The sequence below is a fragment of the Macrobrachium nipponense genome, chromosome 34, assembly GCF_015104395.2.
Source record: "Macrobrachium nipponense isolate FS-2020 chromosome 34, ASM1510439v2, whole genome shotgun sequence".
Taxonomy (NCBI): Eukaryota; Metazoa; Arthropoda; class Malacostraca; order Decapoda; family Palaemonidae; genus Macrobrachium; species Macrobrachium nipponense.
Genome location: NC_061095.1, coordinates 38,869,150 through 38,879,149, shown reverse-complemented (window position 1 = coordinate 38,879,149; position 10,000 = coordinate 38,869,150).

Sequence of the window (10,000 nt, the reverse complement as noted above, 5' to 3'; positions counted from 1 at the left end):
GCTCCACTTCATCGGGCGAAGAGAAAGGGTAGAGGTTATATAAGTGCAGCTCCAAAGGGAAGCAATCAGAGACAAAAGAACCAATCGAGGTCTCTCTCCTTACAATAGATTTTCCGAATGTGCCTTTTTTTTTTTTATAGAGGATATCGTTTCTTGCTATGAGAGCCTGGTATTCAGTGAGGGAGAGCAAACGATTTTTGGGCTTATCTGCCGAGCATTAGCTGATCAGCTGATACCCTGGTGTAGGAACGATATTAGACGAGTAACGAAAGAACAACCTGAACGAATATCTTAGGCATGATTTTTTTTATTAGCACACATTACCAATTTGCATTATTATCTTTATATTTTTCAAGGATTTTTAATATTTTGTTTATGTAGATACCTCCCTGACCTCAGATCTATGTATTTTATCTCCATATTTATCCAGATTATCGTCATTTGCCATTTCATATTTGTTTATGAATGATTTCATCTTAAATCGATTTATACTTAATTTTTTATGCTCAGGATATTTATCGGCAGACGATATCGGCTTGATTTGTCTCTAGCTTTCAAATGTCATCTTTGCTGGTTTTGAGCAGCATGGGCATCCAATCCCGTTTAGCTTCAATATTTGCTATGGAAGTTTACCTTAAGGTATAAAGAAACAAGATACAGTTAATTCACCACAAAAAAAAAAGAACCATTCAGAAAATGTAAACACCTCGAGGTTTTCGCTTCTTTAATTTTATTTTTCCCTATGCCCATGTTTTTATAATATGTGAGATGAAAATAAAAAAAAAATCAAATGTGACCTTTGTTTTTCTTTTTTCTAAAACGAAATAGACAAAAGATAAAGGTGATGAAAGTTTGTGGAGGTTAAATCAGTCATTTGTTTTTATTGTCGCCTGCTACCTCATGTCCTATGAACTTACATCAAAACCAAAAAACGAAAACGAACACAGAATTTTGGAGAATTCTTTTTATTACGTTAACTTCTTCTATTTTTAGCACAGCAGGATAAAAGCTTCTTACTTAGACCAGGAAAGGGAAAAAGGAAATCGGCTGTTTTTTCTTTCCCTCTCTTTCTCCCTCCCTTTCCTCGACCTCTTCCTCTTACTCGTTCACCCTGGCGCCGTCTCCCCCATTTCCTTCAGGGCCATCTCCAAATTTTACTGCCTTTTCCCCGTAGTTTTTGCCTCTTTCTCTCCTTCCTTTTTAAGATAAACTAAATGTAAATGAGCCTTCTTCAAAAGTCAGTATCCACTAAAAAGTCTATACTTCATATGCCATTCTTCAAAATGAAACCAGATTGGTTATTACCTTCGACAAGGAGTTTATGATGTTTTTTTTTTTTTTTTTTCCGCAGGGTTTTCGTAAAACCCATACTAAAGATGGGTCTTGGGACTTGCAACAGTGACTGGACTTTAGGAGACACTGGAATCTGGGGAAAAGGTTCTTCAGGGAGAGAGGAAGTATTGCATCTCCCAGGTGGAGGTTTGGTGTCTTCGCTCAACCTGATTTGGCCTTATGTAACGTTGCTGGTAAATGAATATGGACTCTACTTAGAATAGAATCTCAAAACTATTATTTTCAGGCATTGCAGAAAACAAAATGTCAAACATGTTAAATCTTACATATCAGTCTTCTAGATCTTCTCTTCGTTCGTTCATATATTTAGATTGTAGATTTTGTTACATAATGAAGAAAGAAAATATGCTAAATATAGGACAGAGGTTTCTCTTATTTTATGGTATCGTTTCTATGTATAGTATCAAGACAATAAATACAAACCCCTTCATATGCATATTCGTAGTATTTTTTTTAGTTTACATTTCATTCTCTCATCAGCGCTTTTGAAAGCTTGCATTGTTGTCATTCGTAATATGGAGGGAATTATGCAAGACTCGTTATTTTAGCAGTGGACCTCGATCTGATTAAGATACTTATGTCTCTTATGCAGAAATGTATATTTCACTATCAAATTTTCAATGGTATATATTCACCCACTTTTTTTTATTCACTATCTTTTTAGGATTGCTATATGTTTTGGGTACAGGGTTGTGCTAGCATGTTTAGATATTGATAGAATATTCTTCTTCCTTCCAGAATTACATCATATTCTCCGTTAGAGTAATGCTTGAACTGTTAGACTGTAAACTGCATGACTATTCCGCATCTATATTTCTCCCGCACATACATTCACGATTCTTTCTAGGGCCCTCCAATTCTCCTTCAACTAATATTTTCCTGTGTGTGTGTGTGTGTGTGTGTGTGTGATAGAGGAACCCTTTATTAATCCGTCCCCGTCAGTCATTTGCATAAAAGCTTAATGTGTAATTTTCCCTTCCCCTCGTGAATTAGTCTAGTCTCATTTGCTATTCCAGGAATACATTTAATGAACTCAACGTTCTTGATGCCTATCTTTCTGCCGAAGGTGCATTTTTGATTTGCTTAAAACGTCCGGAAAGTTTGAAGCTTCGTTGGATTAAGAAAGGTATCAAGATGAGCTTTCATTATGAAACAATATAAGATGTTTATTTAGTTTTTGGAGACACTGAATATCTTAAATTGGTCTCTATAGAATTGCAGTCATGCTTCCTTTTGATGAGAGGAAAATTGATGGGAGGAGGTTTTTGTTTCAAACGAACGTCCCTGCTAGTTTCTATAGGGCTGAGAAGTCGACATTAGACCTCTTATTTCCTTCAAAACCTTAACGCGATTACTTGGTGCGTTTTGGCAAAGGCCCAAGCAGTCTCTTGGCCAATTTAATCTAGAACAACTATCCACTTCAAATGAGTCTTTTGTTTGTCTGTTTTCTTGTTTTTCTTTGTTCGTCGGTTTGTAAGACTTTCACAATATCTTTAACAAAGGTAGACCAGACTGGAAACAAATGAATAGATTTTGGAAGAGATAGGAAAGCAGCTTTTGGTGAATCGAGTACTCATCTTTGACGTGGATTTCCATTTCACAACATACTAGCTTTTCATGTTTTATTTATAGTCCAATAATCAACCTTTCCCGAACAGGTTAAGCCCCTCGCAGGTTCCCGTAGGAAAAACAGGTCAGTGAGATAATGGAAGAATAACGGTTAAGGATGAAGTAAGATTCAGAAAAAAAGTAAGACGAAAAGCCACAAGCTTTAAATAACCGTTCTCAGAAGGTGAAATGAATAATGATCTCATATTGCGAGTGTTTTCAAGTCAGTGGGTTGAGGATAAACTCATCTATCCCTCCCGTGTTGGGGGTATGCATCTTCTGACTGATTTTACCTGGTTTGCTGATAATGACCTCGTCGACTCCCTCCCGTTTTAATGTTATACAATTTCACGATGTAATGAAGAATTATCAGGTATTTCTCTCTATTAGTTTACCCTTCATTCTTGTATCACCCTGACCCAGGTGTACCAACAATTGTCTCTGAAAGTTATGCAACTAATTCACTGTTTCGTTCAACAATGACTGGAGTCTGGGGAACGTGACCCTATCGTTTTTCTTTTCAGATTCGAGAATTGAACGCTGGTCCTTCAATTCTTGATAGCGCTACCATTACACTAAGAGGCCAGAGAGAATTGAAGTAAGAAGTAAGGCAAAGAAAATACAGTATTTTTTTGATAACTGGAGAAATAGAGAACCATTTCGAAAACTATTTTCATTAAACGGTTCTCTTATTTCAGTGTCCTGCGCATCATGTTTAGCCCTGTGTTCTGATTCTAAATTTTCTTTGTTTGTACTAGTAATGACAGCCTCATTCCAATACGAAAAACTTCTTCTTCCAACTGGTATATAGGTACCTATTTACAGCGGTCTAAAATGGTTTGCGATCAGCAGAGTAATAAGCGACCTTACCAAACATGAGTGAGTCCCTCCACCATTCTTGGAAGACTGAATCCCTAAGACGTTGGTGAATGTTTATCAGTAACTCTTCTCCAAAAACACACACACACACACACACACACACACACAGACACACACACACGCACAACTTAATTTTCAGAATTGTGCTTGTTTATTATGGTTACTTTTACACATTTTTCAGTAGCTTGTTTTTTTTATACATTCCTGTTGTGAATGAAAATTGATTACAACATTATGTAACACTGATAATAATCAATTATTTTCCATTTATCTTTTAGTGTGTTCATGATCTTCCAGTAGTAATAAATTTCTTACTTGTTAAAGATTTCTCTGAAGAAATCTTTAAATATTTTTTTCCCGAAACATCATACTGCATAGCTATTTTGTTATTCACTTGTTTCTCATTTTTCATATATGCTTAGTCATTCCTAGTTATAGAATCATAACAAAGCGGAATCTTTTTTATTTTATTTAGCTTGTGTTATTTTTTATCATTTCTTTATTCGTTCTTTGTCCTGTGTCTTCTCTCATTGCTAACTCATTTTCATGCTGCTCGTTGGTTCTTACGCACAAAATCACTTGTTCCCTTTTCATCTTCCTAAAAAGAATGTTATGGCGGACACCAGAATAAATTCAAATATAAGGAATAGCAATAATCTCCGAAGATATGTACGGTATTCTCTTTACAAAAATCTTTTGCATTTCTCAAAATTATTGAAGACTAACTAAGCTAAAAAGCGACCAAATACTATATGGCACTATTCAACTTCATTTGTTATCAGCTGAGACAGGCCGTGTTGGCAGTTTTAAGCGCTCCCAGTTTAGTGAGTGATCAACGTTCTATTCTCAAACCGGAGGAGAAGAGACTATATCAGCGCGTTCCCTGAAATCCATTTCTCTGATTAGCTTAGTACTGAATAAGGAACATAGTTAGTCGAGCGCTGATGCTCATTACTCTTTTAATCTTTTAAAACAGAGATTCTCGGAGACAGGAGTGACTTGACGATATAATCCACACTTCACTTGGGATACAGCATTCGAATGACATTATTGGGACTCTCTCTCTCTCTCTCTCTCTCTCTCTCTCTCTCTCCAAATAGAGGACTGAAATACCCAAGTAGACTCGCTAATGTAGGAATTTTGTAATGAATGCACTGTGTTCATTTAATTTAAATGACAACCGTATTGTAATGAAGTCGGACGGAACATTTCATAAAACTCATTCATCGTTTCTCAGGAAGCAATTTTCACATTCGGAATTATTCTTCAGCTTTAAATGACATGATATCATTCGTATTCAATAAATGACTAGAATTGCTTCAGAACGTAGTATGTCTGTCTGTGGTGATTATTATTATTTTTTAATTTTGTTTTTTTCATTTCTGGAAAATCTATTCAATCATTATTTGGAATTTGATAAGGATGATTCCGAAAACTACGAGTAGATAGAATGAAACACGAGCTAAGCTCTTGAATTCAATGGTTAATGATTTACATAACTGAAGAGGTTGAAAAAAAAATTACTTATGCAGCGACAGAGCTCTTGTCTTTTGTTAAACCAAACATATTTTCTCGTGAAAGGCCGTGGAACATTTAGTGTTTGACTTGTCTAATTGCATTTGCTCGTAAAAAAAGGGCAAGTTTCACAAGTCTCTTTTGATTTTTTTTTAATTAATATTCACGATATGTTCATACAAGAGAATCGCAATAAATTATTATATACATTTCAAGTGAACCACACAGGTCAACTTGTATGTAACGTCAGTAACCTTTCCCAGGTAAAAGCCTTAAGCAAAGTGGTACTTAGGTTCCAACTCCTTTTATCACTTATGCAATCTGGTCGTAGCGCTCTTGCCTCTCAGTTGAAAGACCTGGGATTAATCCCAATGTAAGTCAGACATTCATTTCTTTTCGACAAGTGATTGTGGTTTCATTAAGTCTACCATATTCGCCCGGTGGGATAATTCGAATAAAATACTATCAATGGTTTTTATTTACTGCTGAGTCCGGAAACTATGCAAAACTTGCTGCTTCATGCACCGGTGGATGACATACGCGCATGCGCATATTCCGGAATAATGATGCAGTAGAAAAGCATCTCACTGAAATCATGAATGTTTACTCATATTTAGTCATGATTTACTGAATGCAATATTTCATTAAAAAATAAAGTCATTTAAGGCAGTTCCATAGATGTCAATAACTGAGAAGTGTGAGAAAAAGACCTTGTTATAATTATTGCTGAATTAGAAAGCATAAGAGCATAAGAGGCAATGTATCCATATTTTTTTTGTTTTTTTTTCCGTGTGTATCAACGCCATCTATTAGGCAAACTTCTGCGTGTTTTGTATGTGCAGAGTCAGCCTTGGCCAATCAATATCTCCGCTGGTTCCAAAGGTTAAATCCCAGTCTTTTGTAGCCATTGCTTTAATGGAGCGGAAACTCTAGCAAAAATGATCTCCACTGCATCAGTGTACGTCGTAATAAGTGTCGAGTGAATAGCATTATTTCAAAGGTTTTCCTACTTAAGCCTTTGCTTCTTCTCTATCGTTCCGAGGATGGAAGTCATTACAATGATGAGGAGATTATGATGACGGTGCTAATGACATCACACACTGCGGTTCTGAGCTTTCGGCGCTCCCTCTGCACAAAGGGCGTAATTGGTATGGATCGGGAGACCTTGCCTCGGAATGGAGACTGTAATGACTTCAAAAGAGAAGAGGAAGAGGCAAATTACTCTCGTTATCCAAGCTACACCATTAGTATTATCAGCTGATTCCGCGGTTCACTTGCGCAATATGTTAAGCAAGAATTAAACTGTCTCGATTGGTTTTCCAAGTGCTATTTTATTTTCAACTATCTTATATTTCATATTTGTATTCATATTTCTCCTATAATCTTTGAGGAACTGATTTTACTACATTGAACGTCTTTTTCATTTTTGCAAACTCGAGTAGTATAAGCTTCTGCTGATCACAATTAACAACTATAATGAATAACATGTATAGAGTTACTTAAACGATGAATTAACAATCATAAAGATTACTTTCCTTTCTTCTAAATGTATTCTTTATCATACTTTATACACATGTTTGACCAAAACTGTAAGAAATTATCAGGCCTCAGTGAAAGAGAAGAGCGTGAAACTAAACTGCAACTGGACATATGACCCTCTTTATCTAAATTTAAGTCGAACAAGATGATAAGGATTGACTTAGATACGAACTGAAATAATGATATTTCACATTCCCTGTCAATACTTTTATCGGTTTACTCTCTCTCTCTCTCTCTCTCTCTCTCTCTCTCTGTGTGTTTTAAGCATCTGCAGTTTCGAATACGGAAACAGAATCTGAATCTTTATCTGTTGGTCCCCTCCCCCTTCCTTTTTTGACACTCCGAAGTATAAAAGCTTCTTACTTAGGCCCGGAAAGTGGAGCGGAAATGGATTCTCTCTCAGCTTCTCCCTCATCTTCTTCTCTTTTTTTCTTCATTCTCCATCACATCCCTACCAGGACCCAATCACCCCCCCCCCCCCCACCCCCCCCCCGCCCGCTAAACCTCAGAGCACCCCCCTTCATCCTTCATGCCATTCTCAATTTCTTTCTCTTTTTTTTCTCTACTCTATAGTTTGTACATTTCCCCACCTTTCCTTTCCAAGATTCATTATCATAAATCTTGAAATAGGCATCTCCCCATAATTCAATATTTAACATCTCAGCTTTCGAGAGATAATAATTTTTATGATAACGTCCGAGAAGAGGTCACGTAGGAATGTTGACTGAAGCTAGAAGCATTAGGGAATTTTTGCTGGAAACCTATACCAAGAATAATCATGTTCCTGATAAAAAAAAAAAGGTATGAAGTTGTGAAGGCAGTGTTTAACTTTTTTAAAGAATTTTTTTTATTGTATATTGAAGCAATAACTTACAACGTATTATGTGTCGTCGTCATATCTTTATTGGGTCGTATCATTGGAGTTCTCTGATATTTCAAAATTCTGTATTAAAATTGCCTATCACTCAGCATTTTTGTAACTCTTTTATTCCATACTTAATTTTTGTTGTTTGATTATGATACAATTAAAGCACGGAGGAATATGTCCAACAAATACGGTTGGATTTTAATGTTCATGACGATACTACGTTACACAAAAATGTAAATGAAAAACTGGCTGATACTATAACCCTTGTACCTTGCATTACCCGTTGTACTGTATTGGTAATGTGTAATGTTACAATTGGCGATATGAAGACAAAACTAAATATTACAAGCCCGATACTACATCAATAGTTGTAAACAGAAAGAATCGGAGATTCATCTGTTTAAAATAATGGTTACCCAGCAAAAACATATCATAAATTTGTATTTTTTACCTCCTTTATGTGATATAATTTCATATTTTTTGTAAGACCTATGTAATACAACTGGTAACTTTTCATGATGGAATTTTCTACACTCTAGAACCTCAGTTTTAGCACTTGCAGATAAAAGTGACAAGTTTCTCCATTAAAATAATGGATGATTTTTAAATTTTTTAAACTGAAACAATATCAAATATTATCTTCTTCTTTTCTATCTTAGTTCATGAGCCTCTTTATGTTCTAAAATTTCAGAGAGAGAGAGAGAGAGAGAGAGAGAGAGAGAGAGTAAACATCACTGATCAACTTCCCGTTGATGTTCAGTGTCCCATTCCGGTCCTCTCTCACGTTAGGCTATTTCAGGACTGTTTTAATGAAACGCTCTAGATGTTATTCCTGGTAATGCACTCAGCCAAAGAGGCTATTTTTCCTGTTATGATTTTCCGTAAAATACTAATCCACCTTCGATTAACAAAGTTATCAAGAAAAAGCTTGTATTACGTAACAAAAAACGAAGTTTTGTTTATTTATCTCGATTATTTTCCTTAGCCTCATAAATAGTATTCAAGCCGTAATATACATTTCCTTTCGCTATCTGGAAAATAAATTGAAGACTACTTTGTTTTAGAATTTTTTGAAATGTTACTCCTAGTTGGTAGCTTTTCGATTTTTTTTTAATCTAATTTTATTTTTATTTATTTATTTATTTATTTACTTATTTGTTTTTACAAAATTACACAAGAAGTAGAGTTGACATTTCACCTAATTTCACCAAACACTCCGTCACTGAAGACAATAAATTAGGAGAAAGCACGATTTGTGTGTGCGAGTGCTTGCTTGAAAGAGTGTAATTTTACGTGCGTATGCATGAGTGTCAGTATCTGCATTATTTGTAAAAGGGTTTAAAAAAAATACTAGCAGATGCACAGAAATGTAAGAGTTCTTAAAAATTTGGAATACAAGCAAAATAAACAAAACCAAACAGATGGGTGTTTACCTTACTGCTGGCTTCTGTTGACTTTGCCGGGACAAATCCATGTAACCAGACTCTCTCCCAGAGTTGGTGAAAAGGCTTACGGAAGGAGTAAGAAAGATCCAATAAAGATGGGAATAGTATTTCGGGAGTAGGACATATATTTCCGAAATCACTTCTCCGAGCGAACAGAAAAGGCCAAGGGTTGTACAAGTCCGGATTTAAAGGGAATAGAAGCTGTAGGGGATAGGAGATACAATCAGGGTTTCTTTCCTCTGCCGATATATTTCTTTATGACATTGCAGTCCATATATGTCTCTTACAGATTCCTGATATTCTGGTAGTCGCTAATGTAGAACAATCGCTTATTTTTTTTATTAACTTTTATGTAATTCTACACTACATATTTTCAGTCTTAATTCTTTATGAAATCTGTTTTTGAGAAATGATTTGGTGATTTTGCTATTTAGCACTTTGGATAATAATTGCCTGTGACGATTATGATTTGGCCATAATTTCCTTATAGTATGTTGAAACTTTATCATGCTGTATCAGTTACATTTAATGCGCTCACTTTTATTTTAATTAAGAATTCTTTCTTTCCATTAAAGGCCAAATGATACTTTAACAGTTTCTTAGGCATGATAATTTTTAATTTATTTATCAAAGATTTTACATTATATTTTGTCACATTAACAAAATCGTCTAATTCTTAATACAATTTTAATCATTTCTAATTTGTCTTATTTTGTCTAACTGCCATGTCTTCTCTCTTGTCATGGTTAGTTCAAATTTCTTCGTACGAAAAATCTTACTGAGAACTTACTTT